Below are 23,558 nucleotides of genomic sequence, written 5' to 3'. Positions count from 1 at the left end.
TCACTCTGCTGTGTTTGTCCGCCACATCTGTGGTTCTGTTCCTGAGTCCCAGTGTGTACTGGGTCCTATCCCGCCAGTGTCCCTACCTGCTAGTGCCTCCCTGTCTGCACTCTAGCTGTGCTTGCCTGTACCCCTCTGCCTGTATTGTTCCTGAGTCCCAGTGTCTACTGGGTCCTATCACGCCTGTGTTCCTACCTGCTAGTGCCTCCCTGTCTGCACTCTAGCTGTGCTTGCCTGTACCCCCCTGCCTGCATACCCGCCTGCCTGCATACCAGTTGTGCCTGCCTATACCCACCAGTCTGTGTGCCAGCCTACCAGTCTGTTCCTGTATTCCCCTGTGTGAGTCAACAGCCGTGTCCGGGGTCTGTCCTGGAGTAGCACCTGGTCTCTCTGCTCGGTTCCTCCTTGGTGCACTGGCGTCGTATGCCGTCGTGCCACCTTGGTCGGATCGGGCAGATACTTAGTTACGCCCCTCCAGGCACTCTCCGGTTCATGGCACAGTGGAATCACTACATAAACACGCACACGCCAGTCAGTCCGGGCGTGTGCATAACACTCTGTACATAGTATACAGTGTATAGTGTCAGAGTACAGGTAACACACTGACTCACCAGTGACATCTCTAGTTGAAGTCCTTCATCTTCGTTTCTCTTTTTTCATCCAGTGTAAACCGCCATCTCTTCTTCCAGCCAGGACACAACTCTTAAGAAAATAACACAGTTATCTAGAGCACCGCTTCCAGAGCACATTCCCCAATTTTTCCCCAACTTCTACACTACACTAGATGAAGAAAAAAGAGCTACATAGTGTCGCCCTGCACAGTAACAGGACCCCCTCACTGAAAACAGTATCCCCAAAAATAAAATACATCACACCAGTAATAATATCCCTTAGCTCCTACAGTAATAATGTCCCACATGCTGGTCTCCTTGTGTCTCATTCCTGGCCCCATATGTTCTTCCATCCTGCCCCATGGGTCTACATCCTGCCCCATATGATCTCCCATCCTGCCCCATGTGTCTCCATCCTGCCTCCATGTGTCTCTCATCCTGCCCCTATGTGTCTCTCATCCTGCCCCTATGTGTCTCCCATCCTGCCCCATGTGTCTCCCATCCTGCCCCATGTGTCTCTCATCCTGCCCCCATGTGTCTCTCATCCTGCCCCATGTGTCTCCCATCCTGCCCCTATGTGTCTCGCATCCTGCCCCATGTGTTTACCATCCTGCCCCATGTGTCTCCATCCTGCCCCCATGTGTCTCCCATCCTGCCCCTATGTGTCTCGCATCCTGCCCCATGTGTTTCCCTTCCTGCCCCATGTGTCTCCATCGTGCCCCCATGTAATTTCTCATCCTGTCCCCATATGATTTCCCATCCTGCCCCATGTATCTCCCATTCTGCCCATTTGTGTCTCCATCCTGTCCCCATATTGCAGCTTTCAGTACAAAAAAAAGTAAAAAAAAAAGTTTCTCCTTACCTCACCACGGTCCACCGACGTCCTCTCCCTAATTTATTTGAGGCGCAGATGCGCTGGTGTATGACAGTGGCATCATATGCCGGCGACATGCGTGTGGATGTCAGCTGCCTGCCTGTGATTGTCTGGCGGACTCTATTGGCTTTCTGTACTGCAATATATTTCAACTTAATGTGCGATCTCTTATACACATTCATTTGAAAATTGGGGGGCCAGGGAAACGAATTAAGGTGCTGCTTCTTGCCGGTTCAGGCAACCACCTGTTATTTTAAGAAGCGGTTCCACCGAATCGGGGAGAGCCCCCTTAATCCCACCACTGCAGCCAGTGTCTTATATATAGCCTTCTCAATGGTCTCACTTGTGTCTCTTGCCTCTCTCTGTCGTGTTTCCTGTCTCTCTCATCTCAATTCTTTTCGAATTTTTTCTCTCCCGCTCTTTTCTTGATTTCCTTGTCTCCTATTTCCTGGTTGTTTGTGGCTCCACCCCACACCATTTAGCCCCACCCCTCCATGTCACTCTATAGCCTGATAGCTGTGACGCTGCAGGAGGGGAGGGATCAACTGCTCGGCTACTGCTGCTGACAGTAGGCACTGGGGAGTGAGTATTGCGCATCCCTGCTCCATTGATGCCGGCAATTCTCTTCATGGCCGTGCGCACCGCCCGTGCTCTGCTCCTCACTATGCAAAGTGAGGGAGAAGAAAACGAGTGCGCGTGGCTGCGCGGATACTCGGCATTAAAGCGTGCCGGGTATTACAGCTTCAGGTGAGCAGAAGCCCGGTCTGGTCCCCCCCACTGCTCACCGGGCCCCAAACGCCAGTAAGGGCAGTAATGCCCTAATGGCGGCCCTGAACATCACTGAAGGAGAGCTTACTTGTCTCCTCTCCAAATCAAACCTTACCACTTGTGCACTTGACCCCATCCCACCTCCTCCCAAACTTCACCCCCACACTCATCCCATCCATAACCTATCTCTTTAACATATCACTAACTTCTGGTATCCTCCTCTGCTTTCAAACATGCCACAATCACGCTCATACTCAATAAGCTATCCCTCTACCCAACCTCTTTGTCCAGTTTTCGCCCAATATCGCTGCTCCCATTTGTCTCCAAACTCCTTGAGCACCATGTTCACGCTAAACTTTCTGCTCACCTCTCATCTAACTCTCTCTTTGACAAGCGACAATCTGGCTTCCGTCACCACCATTCCACTGAAACTGCCCTGACTGAAATTACGAATAACTTACAGCCAAAGCTAACAGACAATTCTCTATACTCCTTCTTCTTGATCTGTCCTCTGCCTTCGACACAGTTGACCACCACCTCCTACTACAGATCCTCTCTTCCTTTGGTGTCAAAGACATTGCCCTATCCTGGATCTCCTCATACCTTTCCAACTGCACATTTAGCGTCTCCCACTTCCACACTCATAGACCTGTTAGTTTTTCCTACTTTGCACTCATTACCTGTATAAAAGACAACTGTCCACGCACTCAATCAATCACACTCCAACCTCGCCATCATGGCCAAGACCAAAGAGCTGACTAAGGAGACCAGGGACAAAATTGTAGACCTGCACAAGGCTGGGATGGGCTACAGGACAATAGACAAGCAGCTTGGTGAGAAGGCAACAACTGTTTGCACACTTATTAGAAAATGTAAGAAAAACAAGATTAGAGATGACAGAATATTTCAAAGTTGGGCTCGGATTACAATCGCTGATTTTGCAATATTCGCCAATTTATTCGTCGAATATTCGCCGAACATAGCCTAATACCATTTGATTCAATGGAAGGAAAAACCAAACACATACACAACACCTTAAACCGGGATCAAACGCTGCCAAAACAGATCAAATTAGGGGCAGACACCAGGAAAGTGCCATCAATTGACCCAGATTACAAGTAGTATAATTATTATTATTATTATTATTATTATTATTTATTATTATTGCATGGTGCTTTACATGTGAAAAGGGGTCATCGACTGGTACAAGAGGAGAGAGGACCATGCCCACGAAGGTGCACAAACAATCTACATGGGATGAGAGAGGATACAGTAGGTGAGGGTACAGCAGGTCATGCAGCTGTATGGTGCAGCAAGGGTTACTGCAGGTTGTACGCTTGTCGAAAGAAGTGGATCTTTAGCTTCCTTTTGAAGGGTTCCACGGTAGGCGAGAGTCTGATTTGATGGGGTAGAGAGTTCTACAGTATGGGAGATGCACAGGAGAAATCTTGTATGCGATTGTGGCAAGAGTGATAAGAGGAAAGTAGAGAACGAGATCTTGTAAGGATGGGAGTTTGCGCGCAGGTAAGTACACGAAGACTAGGTCACAGATGTATGGTGGAGATTTTTCGATGGTTCCGTATGCCAAAGTTGACGCTTTTCAACTGGAGTCTCTGGGCAAAGGGGAGCCAGCGCAGGGATTGAAAGAGGGGAGAAGCCAGGGAATAGCGGGGTGACAGGTGGATTAGTCCACCAACAGAGTTTAGGATAGATTGGAGTTGTGCGAGAGTGGTAGAAGGGAGGCCACAGAGCACAAGCTTGCAGTAGTCGAGGCGGGAAATGATGAGGGCGTGCACTGGTGTTTTTGTAGATTCATGGTTGAGGAATGTGCGGATCCCGGAGATATTTTGAAGTTGTAGTCGGCAGAAAGTGGAAAGGGCTTGGATCTGACATTTGAAGGAGGGATCAGAGTTAAGCTTGCGCGAATGGGGAGAGTGGTTGATGCCAGGTCCAGGAGGAAGAGGACAAACTAACGTCGCTTTGATTTGGAGGTTAGTAGGTTGTTGGTGACTTTAATCAGGACAGTTTCAGTGGAATGGTGCCATCGGAAGCCAGATTGTAAGTGGTCAAAGAGGGAACAGAAGGAGAGGTGGGAGGACAGTTCAAAATGGACGTGTTGTTCCAGTAGATTGGAGGTACTGGGGAGAAGTGAGATGGAATGATAGCTAGACACAGAGGATGGGTCAAGGGAGGGCTTTTTGGGGATGGATGTGATCGAGGTATGTTTGAATCATGAGGGGAAGACACCAGTTGTTAGTGACAGGTTGAAGAGGTGGGTTAGGCTTGGCATGAAGACTGTGGTAAGGTTTGGAATGAGGTGGGATGGTATTGGGTCAAGTTTACAGGTGGTGAGATTTGATTTGGAGAGTAAAGATGATTTTCTGTGATGGCTGAGAAGCTGGTTTTGAAGGAGGAGAGTTAAGTAGTTATGAGGAGGGGCTGTGGGGACTTTAAGCAAAAACTTTGCCTTATGTTGGCAATCTTCTGCTTGAAGAATGAGTCAAAGTCTTCAGCTGAGATGAGAGGAGAGGGAGGAGGAGCTGGTGGACGGAGGAGAGAATTGAAAGTACTGAATAGCTGTTTAGGGTTGTGAGACAGGTATGATATGAGAGATGAGAAGTAATAATAATATTTTTTATTTATATAGCGGAATAATAACATATTCTGCAGCACTTTACAATTAAGTAGGGACATATACAGACAATATAAACAATACAATGTATCATATTTCAACAGTTACAAGAAGATTGAAGGCCCTGCTCGCAAGTTTACAATCTATATGGAAATGGGAGGACACAATAGGAGGAACATGGTCATCAGCCAGTATCTGTCTAAGGGCAGTTACCGCGTTGTATTTGGTGCATGGAGGATGTGGAGACAGATGAATACACAGGGGCAGATTAAGATTAATATTTAGGAGGGAACAGGGGAGAGTTAGGTTGGTGAGTTGAGGTGATAGGCTTGTCTAAACAGATGTGTTTTTAAAGCACATTTGAAGATATGGGGGATAGATATCAGTCGGATCGTTTGGGGCAGTGCATTCCAGAAAACTGGCGCGGCATGAGAGAAGTCTTGGAGACAGAGGTGTGAGGTTCGGATTAAGCAGGATGTTAGTTTTATATCAGTTGTAGAACGGAGGGCACGGGAGGGGCGATAGACAGAAATGAGGGATGAGATATAGAGAGGTGCAGAATTGTGGAGAGCTTTGTGGGTGAGAGAGATGAGTTTGTATTGTATTCTGTGGTGAATGGGTAACCAGTGCAATGACTGGCACAGGGTAGAGGCATCGGTGAAGCGGCCTGATAGAAATACGACCCTGGCTGCTGCATTCAGAATGGATTGGAGAGGAGAGAGTTTGTTTAGAGGGAGGCCTATCAGAAGAGAGTTGCAGTAGTCCAGATGAGAATGAATAAGAGTGACAGTAAGTGATTTTGACGTATCAAAGGTGAGAAAAGGTCGGATTCTGGAGATGTTTTTAAGATGCAGGTGACATGAGCGAGTGAATGATTGAATATGGGGAATAAAGGAAAGTTGTGTGTCAAATATGACTACAAGACAGCGAGCTTGCCGCTTGGGAGTTATAGTGGCGCCAACCAAGGAAATTGAAAAGTCAGGTATAAGTAGATTAGTAGAGGGAAGAAAAACAAGGAGTTCAGTTTTGGAGAGATTCCGTTTCAGATAGAGGTAGGACATGATGTTAGAGACAGCGGATAGACAATCACTGTCGTTTTGTATTAGAGTGAGGGTGATGTCAGGTGAAGAGGTGTATAGATGGGTGTCATCAGCATAGAGATGATACTGGAACCCAAATCTGCTGATGGTTTGCCCAATAGGGGCAGTATACAAGGAGAATAGTAGGGGGCCTAGGACTGATCCTTGTGTAACCCCGATAGTAAGGGGAAGATTATAGGAAGAAGAGCTGGCAAAAGATACCGTGAAGGAGAGGTCAGAGAGATAGGAGGAGAGCCAGGAGAGAGCTGTGTCCTTGAGGCCTATAGAGCGAAGCATAGTGGGGAGGAGCTGGCATGATGGCATGTTTGAATGAAGAGGGAAAGATACCCGAAGAAAGAGAGAGGTTAAATATTTTAGTTAGGTGGGTAGTGACAGCTGGGGAAAGGGACTGAAGGAGATGTGAGGGAATAGGGTCACTGTTGCAGGTTGTAGGGCGAGAAGAAGCGAGGAGTCTGGTCACTTCTTCTTCTGTGACTGGCTCGAAGATGGAAAGTGAACTTGAGGTACAGGAGGGAAGGGGATCCAGACTCTGAGGGGCTTGTGCAAGAATGTCTTGATGGATATGATTGATTTCTTGTAGGAAATAAGTGGCCAGATCATCAGCGCTTAGGTTGGTGACGGGGTCTGTCTTTAGGGCTCAGGAGGGAGTGGAAGGTTTCAAAGAGTCGTTTAGGATTGTTGACTGGAGTTGTGATAAGAGTGGTAAAGTAGACTTGTTTAGCCAGATGGAGAGCAGAGTTATAAGTTTTAAGCATTAACTTATAGTGGATGAAGTCTTCTGCCGAAAGTGATTTTCTCCACAAACGCTCTGCACACCTTGAGCAGCGCTGGAGAAAACATGTTTGCATTGTGTGCCAGGGCTGCCGTCTCTGCCAGGTCATTCTGCGTGTAGCAGGTGCTGCTTCATCCAGGGCACTCCACAATGTTTTATTATAGTGTGACAATGCTGAGTCTGGACAGGAGAGGGAGAGGATGGGGGCTAAAGATGACTGTAGATTGTTCATAAGTTGCTGGGTATTAATGACACGTAGATTTCTGAGTGTATGGTAAATGGGGGTGTTTCGGGTGAGGAGACAATTCTTGACAGCGAAGGAAAGAAGGTCAGAGAGTGGTAGAGGGGAGTTAGTAAAGTCATGCAGAGTTGTGAGAATACCAAGTCCAGAGTATTCCCGTCTTCATGTGTAGGAGAGTTAGTAAGCTGTGAGAGGCCAAATGAGGAGGTTAGAGAAAGAAGATGAGAGGCAGATGGGGAAAGCGGCTTATCTATGGGTATGTTAAAGTCCTCCATGATGAAAGTGGGAATTTCACAGGATAGCAAGTGTGGAAGCCAGGTGGTAAAGTGATCCCGAAACTGATGGGAGGGCCTGGAGGGCGATATACAACCGCCACTTGCAGGGAGAAGGGTTTGAAGAGTCTAATGGTATGAACTTCGAAGGAAGGAAACATAAGTGAGTGAACTGGGTCGATGACCTGGAAAGCACATTGTGGTGAAAGGAGCAAACCAACACCTCCACCTTGTCTGCTCTCAGGTCTGAGGGTATGTGAAAATTGTAGGCTGTCATATGAGAGAGCAGCTGCGGCGGTTGTGTCAGACTGCTGGATCCAGGTTTCAGTGAGAGCCAGAAGGTTAAGGGAATTTGAAAGGAAGACATCTTGGATATAAAGGAATATATTGCAGGCTGAGCACGAGTTCCAAAGAGCACAGTTAAAAGAGACAGTGGAAGGCAAGCAATGAATGTTTATAAGATTGGCAGGGCTTCTGTATGCAGTAGGTATGTTTTGCTGCAGTGAGCAATTGCGCGGCATTTTGACATCTTATGTTACTGGACATGCTACTCCACTCCCTTTCTTTGCAGCCTCACAGCAGTACGCTTTGTAGGTGAGGGCCAGAAAGAACATGTGCTCCAGTAGATGGCAAGCGTTGCATCAAGTGGCCTCTGCTCCTCTTCCTCCACCTAAACATCACACAAAGTACAGTCGTCAGAGGTGGCAGCCCAATTACCCTTGTTTTCCCCCTCGTCACAACTCTCCAACCGCCCAACTGACTGTGGGGAACCACAGATGGATGAGTCTGCAGGGCTGTTCACACATTCTGTTCAGGGGCATCAGAAGTCTGATCCAAAGCTTCACAGACTCAAGAGGGGGAAAGCATGTGTAGCGATGCCCAATTTTTTTTTCAGTCTGATCTATGGCCAGACAAAGTAGGCTCTGAGCAGAAGCCAAACCCTCGTCACTAGACGTTAACTCCTGGGGGTGGAGGTGATCCTGATGAGACTCAGATACTTGAGGCACACGTGGACTGTACTGTGCTATCAGGGCAGGAAGAGGAGGAGGGTGACTCTCAGGGCGAGAAGTGTGAGAACAGAGAGGATGATGATGAGGTTGTAGATCCCATTTGGTGTAAACACAGAGGCATGCACCTTTTGACTACTACATGCATGAACTGGCACATGCGCGATCAACATGTGCTAATCTGGAAATCTCACTGTGCTAAAATGCAGACTAGCTGGCCTCGCCAACCACCCGCGGCCCCATCAACCGCATCTTCTACTTCTTTCTCCTCTGTCACCGTGGCAAGTGTTCTCACACAGGTCTCCGGCCGCAGGGCCTCCATTTGTTTACCCGCTACAGTAGGGGTGAGTGAGAGCCCATAAGCTGTTATGGAAGTGGACATGCCTGCTAATTTTGACTGATCTCAGACAACCCATCTTTCTCAATTCTCCATAACATCTCCACCTGCACCCCTCTCACAGTCCAGCAGCTTGTCGTGTACTTTCTATTCCACCCTCTTTCAACACAGCCCTCAATCCCACAGTTGTGGTCATGTAAAAGATTGTTTCCTCCAATAGATGCCAAAGTAAAGAGCTTGAACTTCACCATCTCCAATCAGTTGGCCCTGGAAATGCTGCCTTTCTGCCTGGTGGACACAGACGGTTTCCAAAAGCTGATGGCCATCGCAGTCACCCAGTACCTGTTACCCAGTCGGCATTACTTCTCTAAGAAAGCTGTACCTGCGCTACACCAGCATGTTGCAGACAACATCACCCGTTCCTTGAAAAAATCTAGGTCTGACAGGGTGAATTTCACCACTGACACCTGGACAAGTAAGCATGGCCAGGGGCGTGACATCTCACTGACTGGGCACTGGGTGACTCTGGTGGCTGTTGGGGCAGGCGGGGAATGGGCTGCTCCACAAGTCTTGGAACCCACAAGGCTTGCAAGGTGCTTGGGGATGGAGAACTTAACCACTACCCACCAGAAGATGGAGAACTAAACTACTAGACAACAGGGGTTGGAGAGCAAAACTACTAAACAGCTTGGGTTGGTGAGATATGGCTCACTGTATCACATTAGCAACTGAAAAAAAAATAGATTTGTAAAGGTGTACTTATGCATGGAGCACAATAGAAGCAGTGCACAACCGACTTCTATGAAATGTGCCCTGCTGTCTTGGTCTGGACCTCACTAATGGAGCAAGAAAAAAAAATCTGCTGGAAGATCGATTTCACAGCCACACAGGAAGCTAGATATCTATACTATCTGACTTGGAAGCAACCGTCTAGCTAACTACCTAAAATCTCTAATTAATCCAGGAGCAAACCAGGAGTATCCTCTCTGATCCCTTATAGTCACAAAATGGCACTAAAAGAACATGTCCGCTCTTTATATAGAGATGAACTTGTGATTTCAGCAGCCAATGGCACAAGCCCTTGTGTCTGGACATTGTGGATGCTTTCTGTTCCCTGATTGGCTAGCCACAATTTGCACACATAAAGTTAGGGGGGAAAAAAACAGATTACAAGTACACCGCTCCTCTGAGCTCTCCCCATTCCCTCCCCCAGGGGCGTACCGTCCATAGCGGCAGCCCACGCAGCTGATATAGGGCCCCTGAGACAGGGGGGGCCCAATGTGAAACAAAATCGGATCCCTCCATCCCACATCACAATCTCAACAGTATCTGCATCTTAGGATCCGCATCTCCGTCAGGACCTCCAGAGGATTCGGTGGGCCTGGAGTCAGAAGGACCCACCTCTGTTCCTCTGCCTACACTGTGTCTGGCAAGCAGAGGATGCCAGTGTCTGCTCTGTAAGATGAGGCTCCGCCCACCAGCTCCGGCCTGCAGCTCCAGCAGAGGGGCTGCTCCCAGCATGGCCCCTGCTCTCTCTGCCTCCCCTGCTCTCTCTGCCTCCGCAAATCCGCTCTCCCCCTCCTGCCTTGCTATCCCCTGCCTGCCTTCAGCCCTGCAATTTGCAAGAAAGCTCTGCAGTCGGGCCCTGGGAGATAGGAGGGTGCACCAGAGAGAAATCCATCATGTGGAATCATCTGCAGAGAGGGTAAGTCCATGTGTAATGTGTGTGTGTGCATATATGTGTGTGTGTGTATGCATGCATGTGTGTGCATATATGTGTGTTTGTGTATGCATATGTGTGTGTATATATATGTGTGTATGTGTGCATATATGTGTGTGTGTGTATATATGTGTGTTTGTGCATATGGCACCTCACTGGGCCCCGCTTCCACCCGTTAGCACCCGCACTTCCCTGCCGCTTGCCCGCACAAAATGATGGGAATGGAAACGTCTTCTGACTCTTCCACCTCCATTATCATTGCTCGCGCTGATGGTCAGAGGGGGGGGCCAGTGCGAGCAATGATGATGGAGGAGGGAGCTTCAGAAGACATTTCCATACTCATCATGATTCCTTGACATATGATGTCATTACAGGGCGCTCACTGATCTGAGATGTCCAGTGCTTCACACCGCACGCTGAGTGGACTAGCGTATCGGGTGGAACCAGGAGAGGTGAGCATTGTATTTATTTTTTTTAAATCCGTGACCAGTGGCCATAATACAGTATGAGGAGTGCATTATACTGTGTGGAGAACCATGGGGGTGCACTATATTGTATGAAGGACCATGGAGGGTGCATTATACTGTATGGAGGACCATAGGGAGTGCATTATACTGTGTGGAGGACCATGGGAGTGTATAATATTGTATGGAAGACCATGGGGGGTGCATTATATTGTATGGAGGACCATGTGGGGTGCATTATATTGTATGGAGGACCATGGGGGGTGCATTATACTGTATGGATGACCATGGGGAGTGCATTATACTGTGTGGAGGACCATGGGGGGTGCATTATATTGTATGGAGGACCATAGGGGGTGCATTATACTGTATGGAGGACCATAGGGAGTGCATTATACTGTGTGGAGGACCATAGGGAGTGCATTATACTGTGTGGAGGACCATAGGGAGTTCATTATACTGTGTGAAAGACCATAGGGAGTGCATTATACTGTGTGGAGGACCAAAGGGAGTGCATTATACTGCATGGAGGACCATGGGGGTGCATTATACTATATGGAGGATCATGGTGGGCACATTATACTGTGTGGAGGACAATGGGGGTTGCATTATATTGTGTGGAGAACCATAGAGCGTGCACTATATTCTATAGATGACCATGGGGAGTGCATTATACTATATGGAAGATTATGGGGATGCATTATACTATATGGAAGGCTATGTGGGGCCATTACACTATGTGGGGTCCATTATACTGTATGCAAGCAATTATACAGTGTGAAGGTTTGTGTGGGGTCCTTCATACAGTGTGGGGGCCATTATACTGTTTGGAGGGCTAGTGCAGGTCATTATACTGTATGTAGGCCCAATATACGGCATGGAGGGCTGTGTGGGGGTCACAGTTGGAGGATCACACCGTGTTGGGGTCATCATACTTTGCCCTGGGAGTTGAGGTGGGATACAGTAGGGTCATTATACTGTGCATGTGGAGGAATTCACCATGGGGGTATCATACTGTGTTTGGGGGGCACTTTTGTTTTCATAATACATTATGGGGGCAATGAAAGGGGAATCTAAGATTTCAACAGGAGAAAAATTACTATGTAAAGGCTGGAAAGTTGTGATATCTGCTCTTCTGTGACCCCAACAATTATTTAATTTATTTTTTGGGGGGTGATGGCCGAATTAGACTTCTGCTATGGGGCCCCATGATTCCTATGTACGCCCCTGCCCTCCACTCATCAAACATGTCCCCTTTGCCCATCATACACCACCACTACCCTAGCCAAAGTGATGAAAAATAATTTACTGGCAACGCAATCATTTTTTTACGACACCGGCCCCTGAAGAGACTGATCGACACTCATTAGGAGCAGAATTACCAGACCGTGCGGGAACAAGTGACTCAGGAGAAGTACAGGAACTTACAGAGGCAGCTCCAAGAGCATCTGAGGAAGCACGGGAAATGAGTGCAGTGGAGGAAACTTCTATGACCGAAGAACCCATGGTCTCTGAGGAACAACCCACCAAGAGGATGTCGACTCGAGAAGTGAGAAGGCCCGTGATGCTGACGTATGAGACACTTGGTGAACCGAGTCAAGTGCCAAGGACTTTCGAGTGGAAACAGGTATCTCTGCCTGTGGACCAGGTAAGCCCACTTGAGTGGTATTCACCACCGAGAAGCAGTATGGAAGATGTTGCCTGGTGGAAAGACTTATTTTCCTTTGATTTTCCTTAAAAGACTTTGTAGAAACAAAGAACTGTTAAAGCATAGAGAGAGAGAGCTGGTTGAAGACGTATGAAAAGCTCCAGCTGAAGAGATGCTGATTGTTTTAATTGTATTAATTGTTTATTTCTTACAGGCATCCTACAAGAAAAAGGTCATAAGATTAGGTTGTTATCAATGTTTATGAACGTTATACCAATTTCACAATGCCAATTTGTATATAAAGTTATCCATGTTGTGATCTGCAACATAAACTAAGGAAAGAATGGAAAAAGCTGTCCCTACAGTAAGACTAAGCTGAATCCCTACGATGTAGCGGGCAGCCTCTTCCTTGTGAACAGACCCGCCTTCGTCCTCGGCTAGTCTGAACGGAGACCTATAGAATAAAGGGAAGGGTCCCTAAAAGAACTAAGGACTGGGACAAAAATGGGACACCTCCTAACAGAAGTTGTTGCAGAGCAAAAAGACAAACTGACAAAAAGTACTAGAGGTCCCAGAGGACCAAGCAAACTAGACAGAGATAGGCACCGAAGCACCTGGCTAGAGAGACAGGCAAAAAACACTGAAGTCCAGCAAAGCCAGAAGGGCGGAGCTGGAATATATAGGCAGCTGGTCACTTGACCGCAAAACACAAGATAGCAAAAACTAACAGGAGGGTTCTAACAGTACCCCCTCTTCTATGAGGATCCTCTGGATCCTCCAGGCCCAGGCCTATCAGGAAACCTCCTGTGGAAAGCTTTATCAAGCCTAGGAGCAGAGATATCATCCGTCCTTACCCAGGAGTTGTCTTCGGAGCCGAAACCCTTCCAGGAGACAAGATACTGTAATATCCCTCTATGCCATCTTGAATTCAAAATACGAGAAATTTCATATTCACCGTCTTCCACCACAGGAGGAACTGTGACAGTGGCATCCCTATTAGAAACGTCAGCCTTTTTCAACAAGGAAACATGAAACACAGAATTAATCTTCCAGGAAGTAGGGACATCCAACCTGACAGCAGATGGGTTAACAACCTGAAGCACTTTAAATGGACCCACAAACTTAGGACCCAGTTTTTTAGAGGGAATCCTCAACCGCAGGTTCTTCGAGGACAACCAAACCATGTCACCCACAGTAAACAAAACCTCTTTACGTTTCCTGTCAAAATACTTCTTGGACTTCTTGTTAGCCTCTTGCAGGTTACAACGTACATTAGTCCAAACTCTCTCCAAATCACCGGAAAAATCCTCCTCCTCCGGCACCGCCGACCCCAATTTGGAGAACGAACCAAAAGACGGATTTCTCCCAGCGCAACAAAAAAAAGGAGAACACCCAGCAGAGGAGGATGTATGATTGTTAAGAGCAAATTCTGCGAGAGGCAGAAACTCAGACCACACCTCTTGATTGTCCGCCACAAAACAACGCAAAAACTGTTCAACATCCTGGTTCTTTCTTTCAGTCTGTCCATTAGACTCAGGATAATAACCAGACGAAAATGACAAATGAACTCCCAACCTGATACAAAAGCGAGCCACAAACTGAGGTCCTCTATCAGAAACAATATCCGTGGGAACTAGAGATGAGCGTTGTTCTACTCGAACTGTTCGCCAATCTCAAATTCAAGCTGTTTTGGGCGGTGTTCGAGCCGGTCGGCGAACACGAACAATTTGAGAAAAATTCGGCTGTTCGAGGTTATGTTCGATAACTGTTCGTGCACCAAAATCATAACTGGATTTTTTCTCAGTAATGATGAAAATTAATGTTAATACGCAGTTTGAGTGTACAGCGGGGCGGGGGGAGGGGCAGGGGATGGATCTCTGCAGGAACAATGAAGATCTCCATTTTTTTTTCTCTTTCCCGCATTTGCAGTGGGGAGGTGCAATCTGTCAGCCTATCAGCAGCGCACACACGGAGCGAAGTGCTTTTTTTCACACAAGCAAGGGCATGTGTGATTGGCAGTGTATGTCACATGTCCTTGCCCTATAAGACCAAGCCATTTTCCCCGTCGCCACCATTTTCTCACTGCTGCAGCTGCGTGTTAGACGGCACCGCTGTTGCTGTGTGCGCTATACCTTGTTAATTTCAAGCCAATTTTCGCACAAATATACAGATAGCTTGGGAGTAGGGAATAGTTGTGATTGCAGTCCTTTTAAGGACTAGGTTACAGCATTTCCTACGACTTTTATCAGGCAGGTCTGTGCTCTTAAATAGATAGATTGTGGGAATAAAGACTAATTGTAATTGGAGTCCTTTTCAGGACTAGGTTACATCAGTTCCTATCAGTTTTTGCCAGGCAGGTCTGTGCCAGTGCTGTGCAAGTTTTTTTCACAGCATTTGGCTGAATCTAGCAAAGCTAATCCTTTTTGGCCTATTGCAGAGTGTGTTAGTCAGTGGAGTAGCCTATCTGTGTTGCAAGATATACCACCTGTGTATAGAATACCAATTTTTTTACTGCACCTAGTGAAGTAAAATCTTTTGGGCATAGCATCATTCTATTAGTCCATCTATACTGACCTCCATCAGGTTGCAAACTGAATATAATTTTTTTCTGCATCTAGCTCTGAAAAAATATTTGGGCTTCTAGCAGTGTGTGGGACTTGGTCTATTAGTCCATCTATACTGACCTCCATCAGGTTGCAAATTAAAAATAATTTTTTTCTTCATTTAGCTCTGAAAAAATATTTGGGCTTCTAGCAGTGTGTGGGACTTGTTCTATTAGTCCTTCTATACTGACCTCCATCAGGTTGCAAATTAAAAATAATTTTTTTCTGCATCTAGCTCTGAAAAAATATTTGGGCTTTTAGCAGTGTGTGGGACTTGGTCTATTAGTCCATCTATACTGACCTCCATCAGGTTGCAAATTAAAAATATTTTTTTTCTGCATCTAGCTCTGAAAAAATATTTGGGCTTCTAGCAGTGTGTGGGACTTGGTCTATTAGTCCATCTATACTGACCTCCATCAGGTTGCAAATTGAATAAAAAAAATTTCTGCATCTAGCTCTGAAAAAATATTTGGACTTCTAGCGGTGTGTGGGACTTGGTCTATTAGTCCATCTATACTGACCTCCATCAGGTTGCAAATTAAAAATAATTTTTTTCTGCATCTAGCTCTGAATAAATATTTGGGCTTCTAGCAGTGTGTGGGACTTGGTCTATTAGTCCATTTATACTGACCTCCATCAGGTTGCAAATTAAAAATAATTTTTTTCTTCATTTAGCTCTGAAAAAATATTTGGGCTTCTAGCAGTGTGTGGGACTTGTTCTATTAGTCCTTCTATACTGACGTCCAGCAGGTTGCAAATTGAATATAATTTTTTTCTGCATCTAGCTCTGAAAAAATATTTGGGCTTCTAGCGGTGTGTGGGACTTGGTCTATTAGTCCATCTATACTGACCTCCATCAGGTTGCAAATTAAAAATAATTTTTTTCTGCATCTAGCTCTGAAAAAATATTTGGGCTTCTAGCGGTGTGTGGGACTTGGTCTATTAGTCCATCTATACTGACCTCCATCAGGTTGCAAATTAAAAATATTTTTTTTCTGCATCTAACCCAGCCAATAGTTTTGGCCTAATACCACAGTTTGGCCACTCAGCTCTGCTCGGTTACCATCCATTGTTTTTTTGTGCAAACAACTCCAGAGTTGTGAATTAGTTAACCACCAAAATGAGTGGAAAAAGGCCTGCTGCTGGTGGAAAGGGGAATAGGCGTGTTGGGAAGGGGAAAAAAGGTTGTGTCCGTGGGGTAGGTGCAGAAGAAAGACCATCTTCCAGCCAAACTAAAATGTCTACTTCTTTTAGCGGACAATGTGATAAGATCCCTTTCTTACGGCCACGCCAATCGCTACAAATTCCAGATGAGGCACAAAAACAGCAGGTGCTTCAACGGATATCAAGTGCTCCTTTAAGTGGGCTCTCCTCCACATCAACTTCAACATCACAAATACTCCAGTCCTCAAAGGTGTCACCCAAATCGCACTTGCTTCCTCACAGCTCCCAAATCTCCAGCTGCCCGTCTGAGTATGAGGTAGAACAGATGGTTGAGTCTGCAGAGCTGTTTACTCATACTATAGCCTGGGAATCAGAGGTCGACTCCAGCGCTTCTGTGAATCCAGACGAGGAAATGATCTGCACTGATGCCCAGAATCTTTATGAGTCGGATCCAGGACCAGACGCAGAAGGTTCTGACCATAATGTAGACCCTCATTCCCAAACTGTAACTCCTGTTGGTGGAGACAATGAGGAAGACGATGATAAGACTCAAATACCTGATTGGAGCGACAACTTTAGTTTTTTGTCAGGGCAGGAACAGGTTGGCTCTGAGGACGACGGGTGTGATAACGCACAGGGTGATGATGATGAGGTCGGAGATCCCACTTACTGTCAACCCACAGTCAGCCAAGAGATGAGGTCAGCAGAGGAGGTGGAGGAAGATGCTAGTGACGACGAGGTCAGGTTGCGCCTTCCTGGACAGAGACGTAGTACTGGAAGCACGTCAACAACTGCATCCTCAAACACAACTCTGCCTCTCACCACAAGTCGTGGTGGCTCTTCAGGTCGCATGGGTGCTAAGCCTTGCATAGCCTGGGCATTTTTTCAGATCGATAAAGATGACCCAACTCGTGTTATCTGTAACATTTGTCAGCAAAAGCTAAGTAGAGGCCAAAAAATACATAGTTTGAGTACTTCATGCATGAACCGGCACATGGACATGAAGCATAAGTTGCAGTGGGAAGCTCAGTGTGCTACAATGCGGTCTAGCCGGCCGGGCCAACCACCGTCTGCCATATCTTGTGCATCCGCGGCCTCTTCATCCTCTGTGACTGGGGGGACAGCAGTCACACCTGTTTTGGGGCGCAGACCTGCCACCTCTTTACCCGCAACAGCCAGCGTGATTGGCAGGTCATCATTTTCTTTGGAGGTGGTAACACCAGCTGGTCTTGAGCGCTGTCCGACATCGATAGCACCACCTTTGGATCAAGGCAACCTAACATGTCCGCCTGCATCTTCCTCACAGACCGGCAGTTTGCCGGGGACACCCTTATCAACCCCGTCTAAGCACAATAGCCAGCCCTCGGTCCCTCAGATGTGGACAAGTAAAAGACCATTTCCTCCTAGCCATGAGAAAGCTAAGAGGTTGAATTTCACCATCTGCAAGCTCTTGGCTACAGAAATGCTGCCTTTCCGCCTGGTGGACACAGAGGATTTTCGAGACCTTATGTCCGTCGCAGTGCCCCAGTACCAGATGCCCAGTCGGCACTACTTCTCAAAGAAAGGTGTGCCTGCGCTCCACCAGCATGTCGCACACAACATCACCGCTTCTTTGAGAAACTCTGTGTGTAACAGGGTGCATTTCACCACAGACACTTGGACGAGTAGGCATGGACAGGGGCGTTACATGTCGCTGACTGGGCACTGGGTAACTATGGTGACAGCAGGACAAGGGGCTGCTGTCCAAGTCTTGCCGTCCCCACGAGTTGTGCGTCAATCCTCTTTATGTCATTTTTCCTCCACTGCTTCTGCCTCCTCAACCTCCTCTCGGTCTTCCACCTGCACCCAAAGCCTGTCTGGTCATGCCACAAGCTTTCTAACTGCGCAGAAGGGATCCTGTACACCTCCTTACTATGCTGGCAGTAGGGCTCAACGTCATCAGGCGGTTTTTACATTGAAATGTCTGGGAAATGTGAGTCACACAGCTGAGGAGTTGTGGTCAGCTCTGGAGAACCAATTTCATGAATGGTTGTCTCCACTGGACCTGAAACCAGGGAAGGCCGTGTGCGACAATGCTGCAAACCTGGGTGCGGCCCTTCGCCGGGGCAATGTCACACACGTGCCTTGTATGGCTCACGTGTTGAACCTGGTTGTCCAGCAATTTTTAGCCCACTATCCCAGACTAGATGGCCTTCTGCAGAGGGCACGGTCGCTGTGTGCTCACTTCCGCCGTTCGCATCCCGCAGCTCAGCGACTTACATCTCTACAGAAGTCGTTGGGCCTGCCACTTCACCGGCTAAAATGCGATGTGCCTACCCGGTGGAATTCAACTCTGCACATGTTGCAGCGACTGTGGCAGCACCGACAAGCCCTGGTGCAATACGTTCTGACGTATAGCCTGGGCCAACGAGATTCAGAGGTGGGGCAAATCACGCTGGAGGAGTGGTCTCAGATCAGGGACCTATGCACCCTTCTGCACAGTTTTGAAATGGCGACGAAGATGTTTAGTGCTAATGATGCCATTATCAGCATGACTATTCCGGTGATTTACATGCTGGAGCACATGTTAAACAGAATTCGGAGTCAGGTGGTGGCACAAGAGGAGGTGGAGGAAGTAGAGGAGGAGGAGTTGTATGCGGAAGGGCTAACATCTGCAAGGTCCAGACGGTCGGCAGCACCAGGGCGGCAGGCATGTGAGGGTGGGGGAGATGATTTTACCAGGGCGCATGGTAGCAGCCAAACTAGTGAGGAAGGTGCAGGAGCCCAGGAAGAAGTGGAGGACGAACTGATGGAAGACTCATCAGATGAGGGAGACCTTGATCACATTTCTGTTGTGCGAGGTTGGGGGGAGAGGACAGAGGAAGGAAGCATGATTGTTACCTCGCCACCAACACAACAGGGACTTGGTGCTCCTGGATGCGCAACACACATGAGTGCCTTCTTGCTGCACTACCTGCAACATGACCCTCGAATTGTGAGAATTAGAAATAATCCTGACTACTGGGTTGCCACACTGTTAGATCCCCGGTACAAAAGTAAATTTGCAGAAATTATTCCTGCCATAGAAAGGGATGCACGCATGCAGGAGTATCAGCAGAGACTGTTGCAGAATCTTACATGTGCTTTTCCACAAAATACCAGTGGTGCACGTAGTGAATCTCACAGTTCCAACTTGCCAACCGTGGGACCGTCAAGTGTTCAGCACTCAAACCGTAACAGAACCACAGTATCTGCTGGTAACATCAATTTTGCGGAATCATTTCACCACTTTTTTAGCCCATCCTTTGCAAGGCCACAGGAGACAAGAAGTCTGACACATAGTCAACGCCTAGAGACGATGGTACAGGAGTATCTCCAAGTAAACATTGAAGCCACGACTGTGTCACTGGACCCTTGCTCTTTTTGGGCTTCCAATCTGGATAAATGGCCGGAGCTAGCCACTTACGCCTTGGAGATCTTGTCATGCCCCGCAGACAGCGTTCTGTCTGAACGTGTGTTCAGCGCTGCTGGTGGTGTGCTGACAGATAAGCGCACGCGGCTCTCCACTGATAATGTAGACAGACTCACGTTCATAAAGATGAACAAATCATGGATCCGAAACGACTTTTCTACCCCTGTGTCATCCTGGGGAGAGTAAAAGCTTGATGATTGGTTAAAATCACCCTACCAACCGTTTTAAGCTTTCAAATTACTAATCATGTTTATCTGTATCTTGACTGGAAAATAATTTGGGCTTTGTAGCAGTGTGCAGCACTGATCCTATTAGGCCATCTATAATAAGCTTCACCAGATTTAAAATTAAAAATAATTTTTAGCTGCATCTAGCCCGGAAAATAATTTTGGGGCTCCGAGATGCGCAAGACACATAAGTGCCTTCTTGCTGCACTACCTGCAGCATGACCCTCATATTGTCAGAATTCGAAGTAATCATGACTACTGGGTTGCCACACTCTTAGATCCCCCAAACTTTTCGATCAACCTTTTCATTTTAATAAAGACCAAAAAAATGGTCATTTTTGAAATTATAAGCATTAGCAGGTTGTTAGAAACTGAAATCAAACAGTTTTCAACTCAAAACTTTATTCTAGGTGATGTTACATTTTCACATAGGACCCCTTGTTCGAAAGGAGCTTCTGAACTCTCTCGTCCATTGAATTTGTCAGGTTTTGGATGGTTTCTGCTTCAATTGTTTTGCATGAGGACAGAATACCCTCCCAGAGCTGTTGCTTAGATGTGAACTGCCTCCCGCCATCATAGACACTCCTTTTAATGATGCTCCAAAGGTTCTGAATGGGGTAGAGGTCAGGGGAGCATGGGGGTCACACCATAAGTTTGTCCCCTTTTATGCCCATATCAGCCAGAGATGCAGATGTTTTATGTGCAGCATGAGATGGTGCATTATCATGCAGAAAAATGATCTTGCTGTGAAATACACGGTTCTTCTTCTTGAACCATGGCAGGAAGTGCTGTTTGAGAAAATCCACATACATTATGGAGTTCATCTTTAGCGCCTTCAGGGATCCTAAAGGGGCCGACAATCTCTCTCCCCATGATTCCAGCCCAAAACATTACTCCACCTCCTCCTTGTTGGCGCTGTAGCCGTGTTTGCGTGGGGTGTCCATCAACCAGCCATCCTCCACTCCATTCATCTGGACCATCGAGCGCTGCACGGCACTCATCCGTGAACAAAACAGTTTTGAAATCAGTCTTCATGTAATGTTTGGCCCACTGGGGCCGTTTCTGCTTGTGTGAAGTGGATAGAGGAGGTCGACAGGATGGCGTATGCACAGCTGCAAACCTCTGAAGGACCCTGCATCTTGTTGTTCGGGGGACGTTGGAGGCACAAGCAGCTTCAAAAACTTGTCTGCTGCTATGACAAGGCTTTTTTGCCGCTGCTCTTTCAACCTGACATAATTGCCTGTAGGAAAGAGTCCTCAATTTGCCCTTATCAGCACGCACACGTGTGTACTGTGAATCAGCTACATACTTCTTGATTGCCAAGACACTTCATCCTGATCATCGCACAATGTTGATTGTAGTCATGCCTTGACCTAAACACTCCACAATTTGTTGCTTCTCAGCAGCCGACACATCCTTTTTCTTTCCCATTTTGGCAGAAAATGTAGGCTGCTTAATAATGTGAGACAGCCTTCTTAAGTAGTCTTGCCTTTCATTGGACACACCTGCCAAACTAATTAGCACAGGTGTCTGCAATTGCTTACAGTGATATAAAGAGCCCTGACACACATCACCATCAATGAGTTTAACTGACAAACAAACAAATTCTTCCCTTATCACTCCTAAACACTTTTTGCATAATAATTTGGAACACAGTGTACATGTGCTTTTCCACAAAACACCAGTGGTTCATGTAGTGAATCTTACAGTTCTAACTTGCCAACCGTGGTCTGTATGGAGTTGTTCAATAAAGGGCCCAAAATTAAGATAACATAGATGGGAGAGGTCTCTATGAATAGGAATTCCTAAGTATTTGATACCCTGTGAGAGCCAGGCAAAGGGAAAGTTGGACTGGATGGAATCCTATATGGATTTGGGGAGGGAGACATCGAGGGCCTCAGACTTCGCTGCATTGATTTTAAAATTTGACCATGTAACAAAGTGATCTATTTCAGCCATAACAGCATGGATGGATATATGTGATTGAGTGATATATACTAGGACATCATCAGCAAATAGAGAGCACTTGTACTCGGTGCCTCCCACCTCAATCCACCTAATATTGGGATTATGGCGAATTGATGAGAGCAGGTGCTCCGTCACTAGGATGTATAAGAGAGGGGACAGAGGACATCACTGCCTTGTCCCATTGGTGATTGTGAAAGGTGATGAAAATGTTCTGACGCACCCCCTGGGCCTTGGGACACCCGGAGCCGGACCCTTTTTGGTGGATGCTGGTGGTTGTAGTCTTCGTGGCGGCGACCCGGTTCCGTGGCTCAGGGCGGTCAAACCAGTGGCGGAACTATTTATGTAATTTTGATGTTTAAATGTCCGACTACGCCACCCGTGGATTGCGGTCAGAGTGAACCGCCGCTCCAGGGCAGACCGCTGAGGCTGGTGTTGTGGGTGCAGCAGAGCGTAGCATAACTCCCCACGGGAGGAGTATAGCCTCAGGGCAGTGTATGCGGAGGATGGGGGTGATGGTGCAGGGCAGCAGCAGTAACGACACGGAGTTAGTGATGCAGTCCAGGGCCTTTACTCATAGTTCTTATTATCCAGACCACGTCTGCAGGTAACGGCTGTCCACGTCGTACTGTGCTCACCAGGTGAGGGGCTCAGACAACTCCCAGATAACTTTGGAGCACTTCACAGGACCCCCTTTGTGTGTCCTTTGTCTGGCCTTTCTTACCAACCCTTCTGTCCGGCTGCCTCGGGGCTCCTCTTGTTAAACTTGGCGCCAGTTTCCCTGACCCTATGTGGTGCCTTCCTAGCGGGTGTAGCGAGGGGCTGCGCCACATAAAATGTCACAGCCTCCTGTTTCTAGCTGAGGGTCATTTCCTGCCTCCACTAGTTTCGGGGACCGGTCTCCCCCTTTGGTCTGACCCCTCCACGCAGGTGGATTCGGGCATACGGTGGCGACTCGCCCGTCCGCACCCCTGGGATCCCTTCGTTCCTCGTTCCTGGAGCCTTCTCCGCTCCTCTTCCTTTCTTCTCCCTCTTCCAGGCCTGGGCCTCTGTTACTAGGCCCGCCTCCGGAGCAGAGCTCATGCAGAGCCCCTGCTCCCTGCCACTTCTGCTCAGACTTCTCTGCACTGAACTAAGATGGTGCCCACCTTTTATACTCCCTTCTCAATGCACCCAGGAACTGCTTCCTCCCTGCTCCTGCACTACAGGGTTCCCCTTCCTCAGTGTTCCCTCCCCCCCACTCCAGCCAGGGACAGGGACTGTCGTGCCCATCTCAGGGGCATATTGGTCGCCCTGCCCCACGGCAATGTGGTGTAATGCATGCAGGTGTCGGGTCCTGATCCACACTACATCCTTACCTGAGAGTGAGATATCACACCTCTGGGTGATGTGCAATACCTCTGTAGCAACCGAGCCCTCAGGGTGCTACAGTTCCATTTATCTTCAGCCTAGGTGACGTATTGCGATACAGGGCCGTGATTTTGGCTATAAAAGGGTCCCCTAGACCCCTACCCCAAGCTTTTTAAGAGAATCATATATGGCGTGCCAGGAGACTCTATGGAATGCTTTCTCAGCATCCAACGAGAGTATCTAATTACAAATTTTTAACTGCATCTAGCCCAGGAAATACTTTGTGCCTAGTAGCAGTGTCTGCTAGTCAGCGGATTATCCCGGCTGTTAAGCAAGCTACACCACCTGTAGT

Source organism: Phyllobates terribilis, unplaced genomic scaffold, assembly GCF_046119375.1.
Source record: "Phyllobates terribilis strain yellow unplaced genomic scaffold, ASM4611937v1 Scaffold_4__5_contigs__length_816908805, whole genome shotgun sequence".
Lineage (NCBI taxonomy): Eukaryota > Metazoa > Chordata > Amphibia > Anura > Dendrobatidae > Phyllobates > Phyllobates terribilis.
This window is presented reverse-complemented; position numbering follows the sequence as displayed.